Here is a 25,421-nt window from a genome sequence, read left to right as displayed (position 1 = left end):
AATTGGGGTGACTAGTATGCATTTGACAATTTCACTAGAATTAGAGTATATGGTTATGAAGAATGCTCTCACAACCTCCCCATCACAATACTTGATGGAATTGTGTATCTAGAAATTGTGTAGAAAATAAAGTCTCCAATACACAACAGTTGGCTTGAAAGTGTAAACAATCATTCTTGCTTGACACAATGTCACTTGGGGATTTCATGGTCAAGAAATTACAGATTTTTTAGTGTATTATTGAGAAATTTAGCAGATATGGAATAATTTAGGATGATTTGAGGAGAGAATTTGATCTAGAGGGATATATAACAAGGGCAAGGGCTTCTCAAAAATTACATCCTATTGAACATAGGCTAGTATTGATTAATGATCTAATTAGGAACTTGGAATGGGATGAAGGTTAAGTAGAAAGAAGATGTATAGAAATGTGGAGAGAGCTTTCAAGTAGAAATTAAGAAAAGGGAAGATTAATATAGACCTTCTTAGTGGTATCACAGATCCACTTAGTAGAGCTTTCAAATTGTTAGAAGAGAAAGATGAGATTTTGAGTAATGTTCCCAATGGTTTGCTACAAGAATGAGCAATTGCCATTGGTCATCTATCATGTCAACAATACATATAGGTAGATCACATAGAAAAAAAGAGAAGATAGTTGTGGTGAATTTTGACCTATTTCAGGGGATGTTGTCACTAGAGAACTGAGTTTAGGCTCCTCTATACAATACGATCACTTGATATTAGGGAAACTGAACATAACTAGCTCATATTTAATGATGATTTCATATATTCCAATGAGTTTAGATACTTCTTATTTCAATGTAGAAGAAGGAAGTTAAACCAAACTTCAAATAAGTTGGATAGTGAAATGATGGAGGAAATATTATAGGATAAGGTGCGAAAGGAACTTGACGACATAACTCCACATAAGGCTAGGGAAATAGTTAACAATGTTGGTGTTCTGATATACTAGGTTTGCCATTTGCAATGTGCAATAGTGAATGAATATTATGAAAAATACATAAATGGAGTAAAAGGTTGTAAACTAGAGGATTTTAGAAATCTTGGTAACACATCATTGAAGGATCCATATGAGAAATATTTATTACCATTGGAATTAGATCACATAGATGAAAGAGAAATTGTCATGGATAGTAATGAAGCTTTATGTCAAATAAAAATCTAGAAACTAAGAATAATAGACCCAAGATACATTCCATCATTGAATGCCACTATTGAAACAAAGAACTAGGCTGAGGTAGATGAATTGTTTAGAATGATGAACAAGTAGAAATCATTGTTTGAAAATTTAAAGATTAAAAAGGAAGCACGGATACAAAAAGATATTACATTTGAGGTAGGGAAATGCAAAGGCTTTAATTTTGAAACTATAGACCATGATCAAGGACAAAGAGATATGGATGGAATAGAGGATGTAAGTTTTTGGCACAATAAAGCACAAAGTTTAGATAACATACTTACAAAAAGATGTGATCAGTTAGATGACTTGGCAATTAGAATTATTGAAAACATATGTCACAAGTTAATGAAGATGGTGGACAAGTATTGGGTCCTTTACTCAGGCACTTTCAAGGCTATAAAAGAGAACAAGAGATTAAAGGTTAGCATTAAAGAAGATATGAAGACAAATGATCCTCTAAACTTAGGGCATGAATAGTTTGGACACACCATCTTGAAACAACACGCAGACTAGGCTGAGAAGTTACACTTTGATATGATGAAACTCGAGTGTCATGTTACACATGTATTGCTCAGCATCCTCGAAGATAGTTTGCCAATTCCTATACAGAAATGGAGATCATTTTTTTTTTATAGTTTCTTAGATGGTCTCTGGGAATTGAAGACCACCGATGACATGGCCAATCATGTGTCAATGATAATAGACAAAATGGCCTCACAAGAATTTTTAATGGAAGTTTCAACAAAATATGTGTATGTTTACAAGGATGACGACTGTGCCATACATTTTTGTAATGTGTCTAAATTCTTAGCAGATTGAAAGGGAAATAATGATGGTTTTTTTGTAATATATGTAGGGATTGTTGAAATTATGTTGTTTCTATTATTAGAGCCACAAAAAAGGAATGCATCCCATTTTCAACAATGTATATAGATGTTGTGCATAGAAAATGCATTTATAAATTAAAAGTCTACTTCCTATTTATTGGTAAGGATCAATTGCTCAATTTCAATAGTTTCTTCCAAAGGTATTGTTGAAGTGATTCTACTATGGTTTCTGTCCACAAAGAAATACTTTCCTTTATTGCATGTTGATAACATCTAATTTAAATAAATTAAATTATAATTGCCCGCTGTTTTAGAAGACATATTCAATTTCATGTAAACTATTAATGGTTTCTTGTAGCCTCAAAACCATGCAAATTTTTTTTTAAAGGAAAATAAAATCTACATTCAACCAACCATAGAAAACAAAAGTAACACGTATCAATTTCATAGCAAAAAAATACTCTATTTGCAATTTGTTACATCTATTCATCAAATTTCTTTCATTACGTAGTGTATGAAATGAAACAAGCAACAATGCACCTCAGTTTAATAAATTGAAAATCACATGACATTACAAGTGAAAGTCATATGATATGAAACATTTACTTACTGAGAAAAAACTTCAATCCATCCATGACATTTATTGCATTTAGTCCTTGCAAAATAAGAGCAACAATATGTATATAACAATGGCATTCCATTAACATATTGATGAGTAAAGTGGATCCATAATAATTTATAAACATTAACAATATACAAAATAAATTTTAGATATCAATTATCAGTGCACCAAATTTTCAAATGTAAGTTCCAACGGTCTCCTTTTTTTTAAGAAGACATTAGATTATATATCCAAACATTAGGTTCATATGACTTTATTTTCTATGATAGGGATTTTTCATTGAAATGAACAATAGCCACATGTGGCTCAAAATATTTAGTTACATATGTGCATATAACCACATTTTCATGCACCTTCACAACCACAAATTGAAGATGTTGTGGAAGTTGGTTGTTGTCCTCTATCAAAAGGAAAACTAGACATGTCAATGTACTTCACCTTTCACCCTTCACTATGACCTTTGAAGACATCTAACATGTCCTTGTACATTGGGTTTAGTCAAAGAACATCTTCTTGTTCACAACAAGTGAATCCACTAGATTGTGATTGATTAGTTGTTATTCATGCAGTTGAAGATAGTACTCCATATTTTTCTACTTAACCTCTATAAGCAACATCTCGAGCTCTCTTTTTCTCATCTCCAACTTAGCATTCTGCAACTTTAGGCACTTATTATCTACTTCACATGCATCCAAATTCTCTGAAAAAAAAAAATGTTTCTCTTGAAGCTGATTGTGTTTCTTTTCAAGTGGGCTATTGAAGCTATCATCTAGGGTGAGATTTTTTGAGCCTACATTGTCATGACTATTGCTTGGCCCCACCACACCACCAATATCTGATACACCCAATGGAGGTACTTCATCTTAACTCTAGCATTCCCTCTTGGTCAATGAGTCATTCATCTTTCCATGCTTCCCAAAAGTAGCAAACTTTAACAATCCTACAGTTGTAATCATGGGGATAAGAGATGGTGATCAATTGAGACTTCCTTTCTGCAAACATCTTTGTGACTACGCATGACTACATCAACATATAAGAACTATGCTTACATTCCAATAATGAATTCTAATAAAAATCCCCTTAGAAATAAAACAAAATTTGCATTTTGTGAATACAATGAAGAGAAAAGGTGTCACAAAATATTAGAATACCTTATCAATATTGTTTAGTGTCAGTAGGAGTATCCACCTAATATAGTGATAAGATCAAATCATCTCCAATTTATTAAAACATCCATCAAATTGAAGAAAATTATTCAACAATTTATGATAGAAGTTACTATACATTTGAAATAAACATTGGATACATTAAAAATTTAAATAATACTCTATAAAAATAGCTGATCCTATTTAGTTGTCACCAATAGACTAAACACAACTAAAAAGACAATAATTATGACTAAAGTAGAATAAGATCATAAAATAACCACAACATGATAACAACCAATTATGAAAAATATGCTAGAAAAATTTAGATTTCCCTCGTACATTAACAACAAAGTACAAAAAATCAACCTATGTAAATCAAAAACCATAGTTTGAATGGTCCAACTAAACTAGAAATAAAGACTTAAAACAATAGAGAATTTAAAAAATATAAAGGAAATGATTGCACATTTGGAATAAGCATTAGTTTCAATTTCATTGAAGAAGGGAAGATTTTGAGCAATGGCATCAACAATGCTCAGTGACCCTACTAACAACATTGTGTACACCATTCGATGAAAAAATTGGACCATTTCTAGTTAAGATGGCATATAAAGCAATCCCTAATGTTTTGATGTTGGTTTACCTCTCTTTCACTAATTTTTTTGGGCAATACAAAAAAATTCTTTCATAGAATCCATGGCGCCTCTTGTGGTCCTTGTGCACCATTGGAGGGGTGATACCTAACATGTGAATTATGAGGTTACCTCTTTTAGGGGTAGGAAGGGGATCAATGGATTCTTTGACCACCTTTGATGTGTCATATGCATTAGCCTAAAGATATTGACACAATTTGGATGAGTGCAACCTCCAAATAAATGACATCAATATATGTAGACATCAATAAAATATTAGCTTAGGAAAAAAAAAAAGAGAGAAAATAATACATTATGTTGCTCCAAATCTATATTAGAGGATAGGACATAGATGTTCCACACTTCAAACAAATTTAACTAGTCACTTATAGGTATGTGTGGGATCATGTTGTATGAGAAAGTGGCAATCTGAAAAAATATGTAGTTTTGAAATGCTTCAAAGCATTTCAAAATCTATTGGACAACTTTTTCCCACCCATCCTAATATGAAACCAATAAATTAATACCTTTATAAGGCCTAGTATATATTTGGATACTAACCCTACATTGTCAACTTTAAAAACAACCCGAACATATCTTTTTGGCCTGTTCTTGTGTGTTTTTTACTTCAAAAATGTAGCTGGTGACTTTTTTTTCATCCAAATTTGATGAAATGAAAATGGTTTCTTAAGAATGTTCTTATCTTTCCATAAATATAAGGTTTGTCAATTACTAGTTCAGTGAATAATTATTACTTGTTTTCTAATGGAGATACGTATAAAGCTCTGATTGACATAGATTGAAAAACAATTGTAACTTTCAAATGGTACAACATTTTTGAAAACCAAATGATCCATCACATTCTATGCTTCTTCTACTATAAGGGGAAAAAAGTGAAAAATAAAATTTTCTAGGTTTTGAATTAGTTAAGGTGGTCAAACATGAGATTTTTTTTATTCCAAAAATACTATAGTAGAAAATTCATAAGTAATTAGTTATTTACAATAAAAGGACCCAAAAATATGCGTCACATCCAGACATGAGTCTACTTCTTATATCTATAATATTATTAAAATATATTATCATTTGAGTTTTTTTAAGGTGGTTAGACATATGTCTACTTCTTATTTTTGTCCTAAAATATTTGTACTATTGCATTAAAATTAAAATTTTTGACCAATTAATTTTTTATTTTTTTAGATAAGGCCTAGTAGTTTAGAAAATAAGTTCAATTTCCTAAAGATTCTTTTGTCTCAACCTTTTTATATAAAGTTTATAACAAGTTAAAATTTGCATGTCAAGTTGACATAACCCTGATTTGTTGAATTTTTATTGCCACTTAAGAGCATAGTTTGGTTGACCATGATCCTGCACATACCCTTAAAACTTCAAGAAAAGAATGAGGTTATAGTAATCTAGTAGTTGAGTCAAGAACCTCTACAATTTTGACATTTTCAACCCCTACACAAAGTGGTTTGTTATGGCACATCACATCACTGCCCACACCTTCAATGATACCTTTACCTACCAATATACCTTGACATCATAGGTCTACATGATCACCAATAGCATAAGAGAAAACCACTTCCTCTTTGCCTCCCTCATCATCATCTGATCCCTACAATTGTAAAATATGATTATAGGAAACTTAGGTTGTCTATACCAATTAAGATTATATTGCTACTTACAAATAGAAAGAAAGGATACATGTATCACTTTTAATGATTCATGAGGACTCTGTGACTTATCCTGCACGTCTATCTAATTTTCCATACCCATTTCCAAAGGTGAAAGTTTTTGATTGTTTGATGGGTGTGAGCTTATACTTCTAACTAGCCTTATGGATCACTTAACCAAGGAATCATGATAAATCACAACATCTCTCCTCACTATGTCCTTGCCACAAAAAGTATAAAAATGCTTTCTCAAATTGCAATAAATCTAAACCAATCTTCCTTTGGGAAATAATCGAAAATACATTATGTACATCTCCCTCATGGATGGAGTGTTAAAGGAAACACCACCATTGTCGACCTGCATTACATATAACCAAATAATATAGGTATTAAGTCACATGGATGCTACTATCCACATTTTGTACACTAAAGTCACCACCGATCACTAAATTGAATGTAAGTATACTACTTCTTTGAGATGTTCAATTGCAAGCTATTGTCTTGCACACCATTGAACACCACCATTACCATTAAGAGTGGGTTATAATGAAATTTAGAACACCAATAACATATGGGCTGAATAATGCATTACCTACACCAACCACATACTATTTACCCAAACTTTAATCTTATTTTCATCAACCAACATTTCTTGTATGTGCTTTCCTAACACAAACTTACTTCCTTTCCTGCATTTCACTTATGTTGATTTAATAGAATCACATGCAAAATTTGGGAGAGAAAGGACATATCCATCTTCACACTCAATTTCTATTACAATAGTGTCTTTTGTGGTGGATGATTGACATTGAATAAAAAATTCATTCCATTTTTTAGATATCAAACCAAAAAGTTCACAACCACAAAATGCCAGAGTGGTGAAAATTAGAAAACTTAATATGTTATTTGATCTAAGAAAAATAGAAAAATAACATTTTTTGTTCCTTGTTACCTCCACTCTCTCACTTCTAGTAATAGAAGGAATCCCCCTTATATCATCCTCAAAGTCAATAATTCTTTTAGCACTTACAAAGGTTCTTTTCCCTCTACAAAACTTTTTCCATCATGTGCAAGATCGTTGCGCACAACTCTTATCACCTAAAACTAAGGTAGAAGGTGGTGCTTATTTTGATATTTCAACAATACCATTCATAGAACCCATATTGGCTAAAGATGGAGTGCCTTATTAGCGATGGATTTAATGAATATCAACATATTTTTGTAAAGTGGTTCACATGTTTGAATAGAATTTTTGAGTGAAGAACAAACTATTATATCAAATTGATCATACCATGATATCTCTTCTCTTCACCAATGATACAACCCTTTTCACTCTCTCCTTCCTCAACTCATCACTCTCATAGTAATGCATTTCCTCTTCAATCTTAGCTAGACCCTCTTCTAGAAGGAGATCAACTAATGAGACCTTGTCTAGTTTGAATATGTGTTGCTGTAAATGCCTTTTTTGGGCACTAGAACTCATTCTTATCTAATATCAACACTTTTGGCCCTCTTAAAGACGTATCCTATTGATTTTAACTCATAGAAATGTCACTTTCTATTCCTTACAAAAGGCCACCCATGACAAGGTGCCTCAGTAAATATGAGATTGTGAATTTGCATCCTTTGTAGGTTCATCCTTTCAATGTCCAAAAACTTCTTTGCCCCATCAATAGAACAACTTCCAATAAGGAAGTAATATATGATCCTGTTGGCAAACTTTTCAATTCTATATCAACCCCTCCCCTACATAGATAGGACCATAACACAAATATAAACATTGCCATACAAAAAAAACTTATAGCATGTAACTATAATGCATACGAGTGCCATCTTCCTATGGATTACATCATTTATAAACAATGAATACAAAATTCAAACCTCACTACAACTAAGGGATGTTTCATGAACAAAATCAATATCACACTCATGAATTGCAGCATCTCCCACTACTTCCCTTGATGGAAAAACCACCACTCTAGGTCTCTCATTTTGTATCTAAAATTAAATATAAGTCAATGGAACTATCCACACACCATTAATTTGAACTATACGATATCAAAATGACTATAAATGATAATGAATTCCATTGTCACACTCACATGGCAATCTTTGGCAAACCTAGGAGAAGTCCCCTGCACAATAACATTGCTCTCCTAAGAAAGCATTTTTTTTAAAAAAAAGAACTTTTCAATAGTGTTCTCTATACTCGAAGGATAATCTATTTTTTTGGTGTTTTCAAACCACTACATCTTACTGCCATATTTTTAGTATCCATTCTTTACCTATTGTAGAGCAACTCTTTCGTATCAACAAAAGGCTTCACTCTTTCCAATATGTAGGGTGCCTGTAGTGAATTCCTGATTTCTTTTGATTTCTCTCTTAATTTTTACATCTTGTATAGTCTATAATAATATCAGAGGATTGTTACTAAACAAAACTTCCTGATATATTTAGTGCTCTGCAAATCCTAATAGTTTTTTGATGCTAGTCTTTTAATAGAACACAATAGAAATTATTAGTTTATTGTCTACAACATTACCTATGGATTTCATCCAATCTTTTATATCTATCTATATTTAAACTTATTCAGATTTTTATCTATCTACATGGAGATGCATTCTTGATGGAATCTTTTTGCATAACATATAATCATAATCATTATCTCCATGACTACACCCGGTGTTTATATCATGTATTTTCATTGGCTTTAAACCATTCAAACATGTGGATGACAAGTCATAATATACGAAATATATACTTTTAGGTTGTAGAGAGTATTCATCAACCAATATTTAAGCACAAAATATGAATAAATCCTCATTTAAATTGAGGTAGATGACATAATCAAGATATTTCTCTCACTAATTACACTCAACTAAATACACTAAAACCTTTCATTATATTATAATTTAATGTTTTTCAGTTTATATTTTTGGTATTGAATCAATGCAAAGATAGAGTTATAGAAAGCTTAACACTAAAATATAATTATAACTTTGTTTTTGTTGGAGGTTTAGACTTGTCACTATGGATGCTCAATAGAGGCATAAATTCTATTAGAAAACCAATCCAATGATGGTCACCACAAAATTTTTCTTATCCAATAGGATAGAACAACTACACAAGTCAATGAGTTGACCTCTTCAACTATGAGCCAAGGGTTGAGAGGTATTAATTCCATCAAATTCATTTGAAACCTAACCTCACATTATCTCTTATAATATTAGAGCCTTAAACTCAATGAAACTTGATTGACATAGATTTATTTGAAACCATTTAACTTCTCACCACCTTAAAAACAATAAGACTTAATTAATTAGTTGAATTTTTTTAATATTACATGCACCATTTTAACTAAACTGCATTTAAAGCTCCATGTATATACCATCTATTATTCTAACTATACTTGAGTTTTTTGAACTCTATAAGAGATATAATCAATGAATATCATTATTGGCATCACCAATTGTACTCGATCAATTAAGCTTCAACTCTTTCGTTATCTCAGACTTAAACCCACCGATGCCTAATCAATCAAGTTTTGCTATGCTTTTGCAACATTTTAACTGGCTTGCATTTAAGTTCTTCCCACATGTATACATATATGTACTATCATCTATAACTCCTCATAGAGATTCATTGGAGAGGTAAAAAATAGTCATATGAGTTTCTTTCCATTATAATCTCACCAAAAATTAGATTAATGTCTTGATCAATGTATCTACATGTCTTGTAGTACAAATGTTGATTTATGACTTGAGGTTTTTCTGAGTAAAACCCAAGAAGGGAAGAGAAAATTTGAAGATGTATTTTATACTCTTTTTAGTAGTACTTTTACTTACTTAATCATGGATGCTATCTAGCCACTAGAATACTAGATAATGGGAAGGAGAAGCATGGGTTTAGGGTAATTTAGAATACTATTATACTAACAAGTAGGCCACCAGAGTGTAAGTACTATTTATCATAAAATTTGATCTTCCTTATGTTACATTTCACTAAAACCATAAGGTGATTATCTATTCTTCTACCAACAAAGGTTTTTCCTCCATGGTTGAGGCTATGAAGAAAATCCTCATGAAAGCTTTGGGCTATTTCTACCCTCTTGCTAGGAGATTGTGTATTAAAGATGGTATTCTTATGGTTGAATGAAATGATCCTAGAATGGACTTCATCAAAGATTCATAGAATGATGTCATAGTTGGTGATCTAGTAGGGGTAGACTCTACTTCTTTGATGGAGGAAATTGTTCTTTTCAATGATACCATTAACCTAAATGGGTTTTTCCTTCCAATGCTTGTAGTTCAGGTGAAATTCCTAGGAATATTTGTGACCATGGAACCATTTGGAAGATTGAAATTTTATAATGAGAATAGCATTAGAGAGAGTTTGAATATAAATACTATTAATTGTTTGGTTACCATGCATTACGAAGGAGAACTCATGCAGGTTATATCGATGCAACTTTTGGGATAGGAAGACAATGTTGATGGTCTACAAATTGTTTTATAGGCTATGAAGATCATGAGAACTCATCATTAATGTGATAGAAGAGCTTTGAAAAGAAATTTTGGCAATCTCCTATCTTCATTGCTTCCACTATAATGGAGAAAGGTGACATTCCAGAGTCTACAAGCTCAACTTCTCTTATTGAAGAAGCCATTCATGTGATTAGTTGTGGATATGATGAGAAAACAGATTGGGGAAAAGAGGTAACTATTATAATCTCAAAACCTATTTTGAAGAATTTGATCAATACAAATCCACAAAGCCCTCAAACAATAGCATGTAAAAAACATGTCACTGAAGAAAAAGATGAGAGGAGGTAAGGGATTTGCTCTAAAAATTATGAAAAATTATTCTTAGAAATGAAAGAGATAATAATAATTACAAAAGATCAATCCATATAAAAAGAGATCAAAAATTGAAATGGTAACCTAAAAAGTCACAAAAGGTAACCTAAAAGGTAAAAGCTATTTAATAATTACTAATTAAGTATTAAATAGAGATGCAAAAGGTACATAAAGTAAAATCTTAAGAAGGGAATAAAGAGAATTTATTAAATGAAATTAGATTAATGCTTTACTCTAACATGCCCCCTTAACATGAGCAACAATGTAGCTACAAACAATGCAGAAAGAGCAAGGAAATTATAATGCAATGCTGAAAGAAAACTTGGTTCATGGTAAAAAGGCTTGATGATGTACCCAATCACAACTAAATCTCTATGAAATAGAGAAATAGAGAAAACCTAGTGGGAAAAACTCTACAATAAAAAGAAATAGTAGTAAAAATAACTATTTTGTATTTTACCTTTATAGATGATAATGTGTGAGCATGTTGCTTCTTGAAAGACCATGTGATAGGAATAGAACTAAGACAAAATACAAAACTAGAAGTAGATTTGCAATCATCAATATCACCAGCTCAATCTAAATATGTGAAACCAACAACGTGAGGATCTCCTTATGTGTAGTGAATGCCATAACATGTTGTACCTCTAATATACCTCAAGATACATTTGGATGCTTTCTAATGATGATCATGGGAGAATCGAGAGGCAAGTCCAACCACAAAAGAAATATCAAGACGTCTGCATGTTAGGTACAACAAACTACCCACAAGCTATCTATATAGAGTGGAATCCACTATAGAAGTAGAGCAAGTGGTACATAAAACAACACTTGACTGAAAAGGTGTGGGGGCAAGCTTGCAATCAATCATGCCAAATCTTTAAAGCATATCAAGAGCATACTTCTACTAGAGTATGGCTATCACATCTGAAGACTGAATAACCTATAGACCCAAAAATTAGTGCAGAAGTCCAAGATTTGTCATCTCAAACTACTCTCTCAATGCTTGTTGAACACACTGTATCATGGAGACTGAGCTTCCTATGATGATGAGGTCATCAATATAAAGCACAAGTATCAATAAGTTAGCCCCCATGATGTTGAATGTAAACTGTAGGGTCGAAATGGCATCGAGTGAATTGTGAATAAAGAAAGAAGGAATCCAACTTCTCATACCAAGCCCTAGGGGCCTATTTGAGACCATATAAAGACCTCCAAAGCTAGCATACCAATGAAGATTCTTACACAAAACTATGAGGCTTTTCCATATAGATCTCCTCAGGAAGGTCTCCATGCATAAAAGCACTCTTTATGTTTATTCAAAAAATTGTCGATCATTGTGAAGCTGTTAGAGAGAGTACAAGGTGAATAGAATTCATCTTGGCAACAAGGGCAAATGTCTAAAATTAATAAATACCCTCAACTTATCAAAAATCCTTTACAACAAGATGTGCCTTATGTAGACACCTAAAAATCCTTTAGAAAATAAAGTATTTTTATTTTCTGAAAAAGTCCTGATGACATCATCATTTATTAATTAATTATTAATTAATTAATTTTTATGCCATTAAATCCCTTTATCTTCATTAAAAATATTTAATTATGGAATCCCTCCCAAAAATGTTTAAATCTTATTTAAACATTATTTCCTTATTTATTAATTATTTAATCAATAAATTGACCAAAAATCCTTTAGAAAATAAAGTATTTTTATTTTTTGAAAAAGTCCTGATGACATCATCATTTATTAATTAATTAATTATTTAATTTATTTATTTATTTTTATGCCATTAAATCCCTTTATCTTAATTAAAAATATTTAATTAAGGAATCCCTCCCAAAAATGTTTAAATCTTATTTAAACATTATTTCCTTATTTATTAATTATTTAATTAATAAATTGACCAAAAATCTCAAAATAAATAATTTATTTATTTTTTTCTCAAAAGTTGGCCAATTTCCTTAAGACCAATAATCTCTTCCAAAATCTTCTAATCCTTCTTTAATTTTGATTAAAGGCTAATCTCATCATTTCCTACCCCTAATCCCACCTCAAAATATTTAATCAAGATTAAATATTAATCCTCATGTTTATTAAAAATATTTTAATAAATATCTCCTCAACCCAAACCCTTGAAATAAATAAAACTTTATTTATTTCATAAAATCTTATCGTAGGAAGTTCTAGACTCTTCTAGAAAGTCTTCATCCTCATCCAAAGCCTAGACTCTTCTAGAAGATGTCTTTAACCCTAATCCTAATCCCCTCCTAACCTTGTCACATTCCCTAAACATGGGTTAAGACTTGCTAACTCAAGCCAAAGTTAACAAATGTCTCCTCCTTCACCCACCCTCATTAATTGCAATCCACTTGCCATCTACTAGCCTAGTCCTCTAACCATTTTTACAACCCTAAGCAAGCTTAAAACCTCCCTAAACCCTCAAATTCGAATTTCATGGTATCTCTCACAAATATCTTCAACCACAAAACTTTATAAAGCCCACAAAGTCATAAATGTTCTTACAAAGCACTTATGAAGGGTCTTTATGAAGATTTTATCTCTTGAGCCTCCTTTGTTGACTCATCCTTGCCCTTTCCTCCATCCTCTCACCCTATGACATGTGTCACTCCCTGATTGGTTGTAAGGAAGCACAATCCATGTGCTCTCCTCTCATGCAATCTAAGCCCTCCATGAGCTTTTTCCCATCCTTGCATCCTAGCCCTTGATCCCTCAAGCCCTTAGCCTATTTAACGAATCCTCTCCCAAGCCATTTTAACACAACCCATGAAGTAAAGTTATAATTCTATTTTGGGAGCCAAATCCATACTAAAGCCATCTATCCACACCAAAAATCCACAATCATCCATTGAAGCCTTTTGGAAGCATATTGAGCATACATCCAATCCATTTAGATAAAGCCACTCAACAAGAGAGCTTCTCATTGAGAGAGCCCATTAATGGCTCATATTTTCAATTGAGAGCTCATCTTAGTCTATCTTGAAGTTTATGAATTTTGTTTAGTTTTTAGAAGCTTTATTTAAATTTGGTTTCTATTAGCATACTAACATTACTCATATACATTTTGGCACGCCCGGTGGGACCCCGCATGGGTCATCTTCATTAGCTTTTTTAGTCAAGTTTTGTATGTCATTTTCTAATTTTGGCTAATTTTTCTTATATTTGTGATTGGTAGGATAGTATAAATTGGTTTTGTAGGTCCACATGAGCATGAAGAAGACAAAGGAACTCATAGTATATCTCATAGTGTTTGCAGATTTTTCAAGCTTATAGGTGGACAAAGAACTTGGAATTCTTCTTCCTCTTCTTGTCTATATTCTTCTTATTCCATCTACTTCTTCTTCTTCTTGTGGGAGATCTTGGCCTTTTTTTTTTGAGGAAGCAAAATCATACACACTTCTTTTTAGTGCTTAAAATGAACCCCCAAATCATACTTAAATCCATTAAAAACAAAAAAATTACCAAAAAAAGAAAAAATCTTTTAACAAGTGAAACTAAACCAATCCAATCATTTGCATCCTTGCAACATCAAGGTTTTATATGCATTCATGTAAAGTTAGGAACACTTCATTTTTGGGAATTTAAAAAGAACTTCAAGTTTCCATTTCAAAAGGTTCAAAATCAAAACTAAGTGCACACTAAAATCTAAATCAAACTCAAAGCATCAATCAAGGATAAAATGAACCTCATTTGCAAATATTTTAAAGTTATTTTAAAAATCTCATGAAAACTAAGAGTCCTAAATGGTTGCCAAAAATTGTCCTAAAAGCTTTATTATTTGTTCCAAACAAATGTCTTGTTGCAAAATGTTGAATGTTTCTTAGGTTTTTTATGCATCAAAAAAATCTAGGAATATCATTTTTGGGCTTAAAACATGCAAACTAGAACACAAAATCTTGAATGAAAAGCAAAGTCCAAAGAGTCATTTTCACTTTTGAGTCCAAAAACAATCTTGAATGATCTAAGGTTAAAACAAAGCACTTCAAAGTTCTTAAAACAACACACAAAATCTCAATCTTGAATGCTCAAAGGAAAAAACTTGAATGTTTAATCACTTGTCTTTGAATGCATGTTGCTAAAATCACTCTTGAGTGCCATGGATTAAAATCAAACTTTTTTTTTTATGAATGCATGATTAAAACAACAAATCCAATCTTGAATGCCATAGATCAAATAATCATCTTTTGGAGCATAAAAAGAATCTACATTTTTTTAATCTTTTAAGTTATAAAAACAAATAAAAATGCTTTGAGTGAGTTTGTCATTGGACTCACCCTCTTTAATCACCCATCAATTTAACCATTGGTTGCAATCTCAGTGCCATCTATGGGGATGGGTCCACCTAAGAGGGTGTTAAGTGCTCCATGCAAATCAAACTCCACTCACTTGGGTTTTTAGTGGTTTTTCTAAGTTAGAAAATTCTTTGAATGTGCATTAATCTCCCTCACACTTCATTTGGGCATAAAATTTGGACAAATCTTGACGTGGAAGGCCTCCGGGCATGCGCTTGAAATCGAATCTCATACACCTTTGTTTTGGGCTTAAAATAAACTCACACTCAATCTTGAATGCCTTAAAGAAAAATCAATTGATACTTGACGTGGAGGGCATCCGGGCGCATGGGTTTACCTTCTTGTTGACCCTAACTCTTCTTCTTGTTCGCATTCTTCGATCAATTTTATTTTTGTCAATGCTTCAAAGTTGGAATAAACATTGTATCTTAAACATGAGTGCTTGCAAAGTCTAGATCAAAAAACTTAAGCGTCAGTTGGTAAAAGAACAAGCGTGTTTTTTAGCCCAAGATCATCCAAGTCTTCTCTCCCCTTGTCATCTTTCGAGGCCATCTTGGGTGCATAAGATTAGGATCCAAAATCTAGTCTTAGCTTTTTAGGAGGCCTGATTGGGGATTTCATCACCCCTTTGGATGACCTCAACTCCAACATTCTGGCGGAGTATAAAGATCGGGAGGTGAATCCAAAGACACCACGCTTGGGATCAAAATTTTGTCACTCGGGCTAAGCCTCAAGGAACTTTATACCCTTGAGAAGTGAAAGAGGAGAAGTGGGTTACCACTCCTCTCGGCTGTGTGACATCTTTTTGGTTTCATCTATGAATTTGGGCCTCACGTACCTTGCGTATATTGAGGACTCCCTAGTTATAACAAATTTCATCCTTGTAGAAAGCTTCCTAGGATGTTGGTGTGTTTGACGTGCTTGCTCAAAACTTTTGTCTGCTTATTTTTTCATAGCTTTTGAATGAATGTTTGCCAACTTTGGTAAAAATCCCAAAAAAGCAAAAATCTCCCAGCTCAAGGCATACTTAGCGTAGTCACTGCCTCATCAGAAAATCATCCAAGCTCCCCCGTTGCAACCAAATCTATCTAGTTCCTTTCTTTAGAACAATCCCAAATCCAAAGTATCTCCAAATCATCCCCCCAGCCAGCTAGCAACCCAATCCAAAATCACCCAAGCCTTTAAAGAGTTGTTGTCACTTTGCTAGATTTTGCTATCCAATCAATCCTACCAATCAATCAATCTCACCAAGGTTATCCCTTTGATAGAGCATTGTCTAGGGTAATCCAGCTTTGTCACTTGTATCCCTAATCACCTTGGGCTAAAGGTTGGGATCCACAAGTGGTCAATCTCGTGTCATGCCATAGGATCACTAGTCTATCTTTAAGTTGACACAATCACCATGAATCCTGCACATAGGAAAGCAAAACTCTCACTTTTTGATAGCATACCCTTGAAGTCTTCCACCCACAAGAAAACCAAAAATCTCCAGCCAATCCTCCTTAGGTCTGTCATATAGCTTTGACTCTCCCTAGGAAATCTTTCATCAGCCAATCCAAAATCTGTGCTTAATTAAAATCCAACCATGAGCTTCCGTGTTCATCCATATGCAAGACCCCATCCCCATCAAACTCACCATCAAAGCATGAAGTACCAATCCTATCATGATGTGTTTGGTCGCATTGTCCTTGCTCCCGTCACCTCCTATTCCAATAATGATGAAAATCTTGTTGACTATGACGGGTATATTAAAAGCCTTAGAAACATTCCCCCAAGCGTCCCCCAAAATCCAAGAGTTATTCCAAACTATCTAGTCATGCCATCTGATATTCCAGCTTCCCCTCCATCACCCCATCAACCAAGCTTCCAATCTTCCACCCCCATCACACTAGCTATTCTTGTCAATCCACCTCCACCTTCGACACACGAGTCTCCAAGGAATCTCCTAGAGGAAATACAAGAAAAGTTGCCTCCAACAGTCGATAAGCCATGTCATCTAATCCAACCATGTGAAGTAGTCAGTGATGAAGCTTCCCCATCTATAATATCACCTCCATCTCCCATAGCTATCATCCCCATACCATCCATCAAATTGCTTAAAATCCTTCCACTTCCCGAAAGCATCAAAATCCCACCACCTATCAAATCCCTCCAAATCCTATCCACATCACCTCCAAGCATTTCCCAAATCTCTCGTAATGACCCTTATGCATCCATCTCCTACTCACCCATCTCCACTACTAAATCTCCCATCTATCCATCCACTGCCTTTGAAGAATCCATCCCTTCACCTCCTATCGCACCATCCAGTCCAAACCAATCCTATCAAGATCCTTCCCAAAAGCATGTTGACATCCCGCAAAGCATAAATGAAGATATCATCGTACCATGTCTTCCATCCATAGTGCAATCACCATCTCCTCCATCTCCAAAACCTCGAGCCATATCTCCTCCACTACAAGATATCTTGTCATCCCACAAGCTACATCAAGATCCTATCCTTCCATCTCCCCCGCTCCATGCTTCCATCTTACCACCTATCCAAGCTATTCCACCATCTATAATCTACCCTCTTGGTTCACTTATATTCAACCACGGTGGCCCTTTCTCAGTAGAAGAATTAAGAACAGTATCTCCCCATTGCAATACACCTAATAAATCACTTCTACCATTTTCTGCAAGCAAAAATTTTCCTCAGCTTGTTCAAATGCTCAATCGATGGCATTATCAAGGTCAAGGTTTAGGACCACAAGAGAAAGGAATCAGAGAGCCTATTATTGCACAAAAAAATCTAGGATTTCGTGGTCTTGGATATGTATCCAAAGGCTCACCATCTAAAGGTGTTGGTACACCACACCCCCAAACCAAGCCTATCTCCAAGCCCACCATGCTAGCCTCCCATCACTCCTTCAAGAAATCTTATGTCATCCCCCCTCCACCATCTTTGCAACCCAAAACAACCTACCATATTCCCCCTTCATCCGGTAAATCCATTTTGGGTCCCTATGTCCCAAAATCTACCATCCTCTATCCTCCTATCAGCCATCATAAAAATCCTATTCCATCCATTTCTATGCAAGATCAACAAAGGCACATATCAGGGCACATCATCCATCATCATCCCCCTACATGCTCTTTCATATCCTCTCCATCTCACAAAGCTTCTCCTAACCATCTTCCCAAAGCTTACCACAATAATGTGAATGCCAACTTCAAAATGCTTAAAGCTAAAAATCCACATCCTAGGCAATCATATGTCTATTCTAAAAGGCATACTCCAAAAAGGAAAAATCCAATCAAAGAATGCAAAACAATGCAAAAGCCTATGAAAATAAAATCCAAAACCATGTGGATCCCCAAGAAAAAAGTTGAAACCCAATGCATAATGGCATCCACCATTGCTAATCCCCCATCTAGTGACTCATGTCCCCCATCTCCTAACTCCATCTTGGGTGCCTATATCCCCAAGCATGCTTCCACAAATCCTCCATCACGCTCGCATCTACCATCTATCCCCCATATGCTCTTTTCACACCTGTTCCAACATGTGCCAATGTTGCTCTTGCAAGCATCCCCATCTCATGCTCCTTTCCAGCATTTTCATCCCTCCATCTCCTACCATCAATCCCATCTAATCTGATCTATTGCATAAATCACACATCCGGTGTACCAACAGCTAGCAACAAAATTGAATATTCCAACAGCTAGTGAAAAATCCCAAAAAAGCCAAAATAGCTAAAGAAAGCCAAAATCATTCTGGCTAAGTCCAAAGTCAAAAAGTCAAAAAAGAAAAGAAAAATAAAACGTCCACTAGTGAAAACTTGGCAATTCAAGTGCCTTGGACAAGTACCATGATGAAAACTTGGCAAACAAGCGTCATGCGTAATCTTGCCATCCCCAGCTTAGCCTATCACCCTCATGCTTTTGGTCATCTCTTGACATCCACCTCCATCTTCCAATCTATCCACCTATCCTCCATCCTCCAGCTTCCATATCACACCATCCACTAATCTTATGCAGCTTCAACCAATCATCTCAGCTATCATCCATCTCCCTAGCCCCTTCAATTTTTTTCGTCCTAGCTTCAATCCTATCACATCCATCATAAGACCTCCTTCTGCATGTTATCTTCTGATTGGGGGCACTATATTCCTTGGAGATCTTGTCTTGTCCATCCTCCCTTGTCATTGGTATCTAGCTCTAGGCTATCCTCATGCAAACCCAATGTCATCTCTTTATATCCATCACAATCCTAGCTATCTACCATCCTATCTAGCCATCTCATCCTGCTCCTCTAGCTATCCTTGGTCACAAAATCTCTCATCATCATTGGATGCATCCTGCCAAATCCATATCTTTCGCTATCACCCCACCCTTAACTTTTGCATCTTGCACAACATCGAACCATCCCGCTATCCTATCATCCTGAGCTTTTGCCTGCTTGTAACTATCTTGGTCCGTTGGCTTGTACCATATCTTGATTAGCTCACTTGTAAATATCTTCGTCTGTCAGCTTGTACATCCTCTTTAGCTTAGTACCATTGCATCTATCCAGCATTCGTGTTAGTTCATCCTTGATTAGCATCTTGCACCCATCGCACATCTTGGTTAGCTATTCCAATGCATCCTTTAGCTAGATTTCCTATCACCAAAGTGTTATCTTTCTTAGTTCAGCTTGCTAGATGCATCACTCATCCAAATCCAATAGCTTAGGTGCTCTCCAATAGGTCCTTGCAGGATATAGCTTTCCTCATGTCTGATCTTGGCTCGTTAGTACCTCGTCCTACCCATCTCATTGGCAAATGGTTCTCTTTTGGATTTTTGCTTTCTTTTGATTTGGACTCTCCCCTATTGGGTCTTGAAATATCTTTTCCAAGCAATCTCCTTGTTCCCTCCTCAAGGTTGCCATGATCTTCCATATCATGGTATACTGTGAATGGGGCAATCAGAGCATAAGGTCTTGATCATGTCTTTTGCTCATTTTCTTTTCTGCTTGTGGGTTACTCAGTGTCATTTCCACACTGCTTCCTCTGGGATTCATGTGTGATAATAGGGCAATCCTTCTGTTTTTTTTTTGAGTCAGTTCGTCAGTCCTCTGGACAGTTGGTGAAAAGGCCTTGATGTTCTTGGTAACCTTGGAAATTAACCAACAGTCCTATAGAAAATCTAGTGCTCAACTACGTGGTGGTACTTCTCTTTGAAGTATCCCCCTGCTCAAAAAGCTTCAATGGTTTCCCTTCATCTCCATTATCCCCCATCCGTATCTAGCATATGTCTCTCCTACCCCAGCTTTTGCAACCATATCTCTCAAAATCAATCATCATTCTTAGCTTTAGGGATCCATAATCCTAGTCTTAGGGATCCACCAATCCAAATCAATCCACCAAGCCTCATCTTTCGAGATCCACAATCCTAGTCCTAGGGATCTCCGAAACCCATCTTTTGCCAATCTGACTCTTTGAAATCCTGTTGCATCAGCTTTTTAATCCCCTCATCCATCTCCCCATCTTGGATTTTTTTTATATCGCTCCGCTCCTTCATCCTCTGCAATCCCTGAGATCTTAAGCTTGCTTCCTCTTGTGCCTCTGATTCTCCCTTTATCATTCTCCCGTAGTGAGAGTTTGAGCTAACCAAACCTCTTCTCTTAAGAAAATTTGAGTCTTCTTGCTCATCTCAAATTCTTGTACTTTTCAAGAAGTCGTCGAGCCTTGCTTTCTCTCCCCACCGCCTTCTTGAGGGGGCATCTCACAGTCCATTCTCTCCTCTTCTGCTCTAGACTTGGGCATCTTATTTTCTTATCTTCGATGCCATGCCACTTGCGGCATCACATCAAAGAGGGGCAAAATGTAGACACCTAAAAATCCTTTAGAAAATAAAGTATTTTTATTTTCTGAAAAAGTCCCGATGACATCATCATTTATTAATTAATTATTAATTAATTAATTAATTAATTTTTATGCCATTAAATCCCTTTATCTTAATTAAAAATATTTAATTAAGGAATCCCTCCCAAAAATGTTTAAATCTTATTTAAACATTATTTCCTTATTTATTAATTATTTAATTAATAAATTGACCAAAAATCCCAAAATAAATAATTAATTAATTTTTTTCCCAAAAGTTGGCCAATTTCCTTAAGACCAATAACCTCTTCCAAAATCTTCTAATCCTTCTTTAATTTTGATTAAAGGCTAATCTCATCATTTCCTATCCCTAATCCCAACTAAAAATATTTAACCAAGATTAAATATTAATCCTCATGTTTATTAAAAATATTTTAATAAATATCCCCTCAACCCAAACCCTTGAAATAAATAAAACTTTATTTATTTCATAAAATCTTATCCTAGGAAGTTCTAGACTCTTCTAGAAAGTGTTCATCCTCATCCAAAGCCTAGAATCTTCTAGAAGATGTCTTTAACCCTAATCCTAATCCCCTCCTAACCTTGTCACGTTCCCTAAACATGGGTTAAGACTTGCTAACTCAAGCCAAAGTTAACAAATATCTCCTCCTTCACCCACCCTCATTAATTGCAATCCACTTGCCATCCACTTGCCTAGTCCTAAGCCATCTCTAACCCTTCCTCTAATCATTTTTACAACCCTAAGCAAGCTTAAAACCTCCCTAATCCCTCAAATTCGAATTTCATGGTATCTCTCACAAATATCTTCAACCACAAAACTTTATAAAGCCCACAAAGTCATAAATGTTCTCACAAAGCACTTATGAAGGGTCTTTATGAAGATTTTATCTCTTGAGCCTCCTTTGTTGACTCATCCTTGCCCTTTCCTCCATCCTCTCACCCTTTGACATGTGTCACTCCCTGATTGGTTGTAAGGAAGCACAATCCATGTGCTCTCCTCTCATGCAATCTAAGCCTTCCATGAGCTTTTTCCCATCCTTGCATCCTAGCCCTTGATCCCTCAAGCCTTTTGCCTATTTAAGGAATCCTCTCCCAAGCCATTTTAACACAATCCATGAAGTAAAGTTATAATGCTATTTTGAGAGCCAAATCTATACTAAAGCCATCTATCCACACCAAAAATCCACAACCATCCATTGAAACCTTTGGAAGCATATTGAGCATACATCCTATCCATTTAGATAAAGCCACTCAACAAGAGAGCTTCTCATTGAGAGAGCCCATTTATGGCTCATATTTTCAATTGAGAGCTCATCTTAGTCTATCTTGAAGTTTATGAATTTTTTTTAGTTTGTAGAAGCTTTATTTAAATTTGGTTTCCATTAGCATACTAACATTACTCATATACACCTTATACCTATCAATAGAACCAGTTGTAGCATACTTGGTATAGTACACCCAACAACACCAAACCAACTTTCTTCCTTTTGGAAGAGGAAAAAGGTCCCATGTGTGGTTCTTCATCAAATAAAAGTACTCCTCATCCATAGCCCTATCCATCTCTAAGTGCCTTGTCACTTGTGAAAAAATTTAAGGATCATCTAAAATGACATAACTCAAAAGACCACTACCTACACTCTAAGAATGAGAGTGACGAGCATCTGTAGGATCACCTACCAAAGGTCTATCTGCATCAACAGTATCATGAGCCCACTTGGCTACTTGCAAAACATTTGGTGGAACTAGATAAGGGGGATCAATATCAAGATCTTCCTCATAAGACACATAATCTTGTAGTGGAGTAGAGGAAGTACTGGGTAGTGAGGAAGAAGCCAAAAATGGAGGATCCGTCAAAGGATAACACTCATCAAATTGAACATCTCACCAAAACAAGACATCTCTAGAATCAGGATCAAACAACCTGTATGCCCTCACATCCTCACAATAGCCAAAAAAATGAGTACTCGGCTCTTCTTCTCCATGGCTTTTCGTTAAGCATCTGGAATAAATTCCCAAGCCTCACTACAAAAAATGCAAAAACTAAAAAGATTGGACTTGACATGAGTCCAAGCCTCCTAAGGAGTCATGTGTCACAATGCCTTGTGAGACATTTGATTCTAAATAAAGTTGGCACAATTGATAGCCTTAGCCCAAAATGAAGAACTCATAGAACAAGACTGTACCATAAAATTGGCCATCTCCTATAATGTCCTATTCTTTCTCTCTAAAACCCTACTCTACTGAGGTGTATAGTGAACAAATAATTGATGTTGTAAACCATGCTCAGTGCAAAAACCTCTGAAAGACTAATTCACATATTCCCCCCTATTTTTAGTGTATATACACCTAACTAAAAGACCAGACTACTTCTCCAAAATGTCTTAAAGATTTGAAATGAATCAAAGACATTAGACTTGTACTTCAAAATGTACACCCATGTGCATCTAGAGAAGTCATCAATAAAGGTGAGCACATATTGAGCACCTAAAAAAGATGGAGTTATAAATGACATAAGATCACTATGTATCAACTCCAATGGTGCCTTAGCATGTGTGGATCTACTTACTAGAAAAGGATCTCTATGATGTTTTCCAAGTGCACAACCTTGACAGACGCAGTCAATACAAAAGATCTAAGGTAACCTAATCGCTAGCTCCTATGTAATCATTTGCTATAGATATTTGTAGTTGGCATGGCCAAAATGCGCATGCCAAAGCTTGCTCACTGTGTCTACATGAGCAATGAGAGAAACACCTATAGAATAAGAGCTCTCAAAGCTGTCAAACTAATATAAGTGAGACTGAAGATCAACACTCCCTGTAGAAATAAGCAGGCCAGGATCATGGAGGTCTTGAATAATCACATCATGTGGTGAGAATTCAACTATCTTTCTAGAGCCTAAATGAAAAATCTGAAAGACAAATAGGAGGTTTTTAGAAATGACTAAAACCAAGAGAAAATTGTGTAGTGAACCACCTTCTAAAGAGATAGTTCCTAAACCTATGACTGAAAGCTAAAAAGAATCACCAATTGCAATCTATATAGTAACGCTCTGAGCAAGTAAGGTAACCAAATTAGGTGAGTGTGTCATATGATGGGAAGCTCTAGAATCAAGAATCCAAGAAGTTGTAGAAGGCAATGCTCATGCAAAAAGAGCATGTCCTTTCCCTATAGATGGAGGTGGAGGTTTCAGAGAAGAAATACTAGAATGATGCATGGCCTCCTCTAATGTCGCAAGATGTTTCCAACAAATAGAAATTGGATGTCCTTCCTTGCCACAAAAACTACAAGGCTCACTTGACTACTTCTTTGTCTTGGAGGAAGACTCACTAGAATTAGAAGTATTATCTTTTTGAGAGGGCTTCCGAGCATCTGATTTGGGAGAAGGTTTGGATGAACTCTCACTGGCATTGAGATTTTAGAAGGGAACTCAAGCTTGATGGACTATGAAGTCTGATTGGCAGTCTCTATGACTATTATCATCCAAAAAATATACCCCCTTTCATTCATCTATCGATGAGCTATTTCTTGTGATTGTGATTCTGATTGAGCTTGTAACTCAATGACCTACTTTGGGTGCTAGTGTACTTTTAGTCTTTTGCTTACTTAGATTCACTCCTCTATCACAATGTAATGTCCCCAAATCTTATTTGATATACTAACAGATTAGATCTAAAAGAGTAAATATTATTCTAAATAGAATAGGAAAAGGTGGATTATAATTAATGAGGACTGTTATCAACATTTATTTTCCAAATATAATTTTCAAGCCTCTTGGAGCATGCAGGGGAAGAAGCTGACATAGCTTATGAAATTATGCTATGCTCTTATTCTAAGAAACCAATTTTTGTTAAGGTTGGACACCAAACATATTACCTCACAACCATGTTCATGGTTGATAAGACACTGTTAGAAAAGATTTCTCAACATATTCATTTTGTTAGAAAAGAGTCAATGCACAAAAAAATTCATCAATGCACATAAAAATTCAAAAATCATTCCTAATGGATATAGAAAATTAATGAAATAAGGGGGATATGATTATATTGTGTGACTTATGAAGATAGATATTGGAACCCTTAACAGGAACTAATATACTACTATAACCTTGTTAACATTGTTTTTTTTTTTTTTTACAGCAGATGATCTGTGATGCAGCCACATTGTTCTTCAGCATTGAGATCCCGGTCATGTTTGGAGGCTTCATAGATCAAAATTTACAATTATTTTTTACTGATCTTTTAAGGTTTCATAGATTAATTTACAATATTTTCAGTAATCTTC

This window comes from Cupressus sempervirens, chromosome 7 (assembly GCF_028749045.1).
Source record: "Cupressus sempervirens isolate cs-2001-9-10 chromosome 7, ASM2874904v1, whole genome shotgun sequence".
Lineage (NCBI taxonomy): Eukaryota > Viridiplantae > Streptophyta > Pinopsida > Cupressales > Cupressaceae > Cupressus > Cupressus sempervirens.
The sequence above is the reverse complement of the archived record's forward strand: the minus strand, read 5'-3'. Positions refer to the sequence as shown.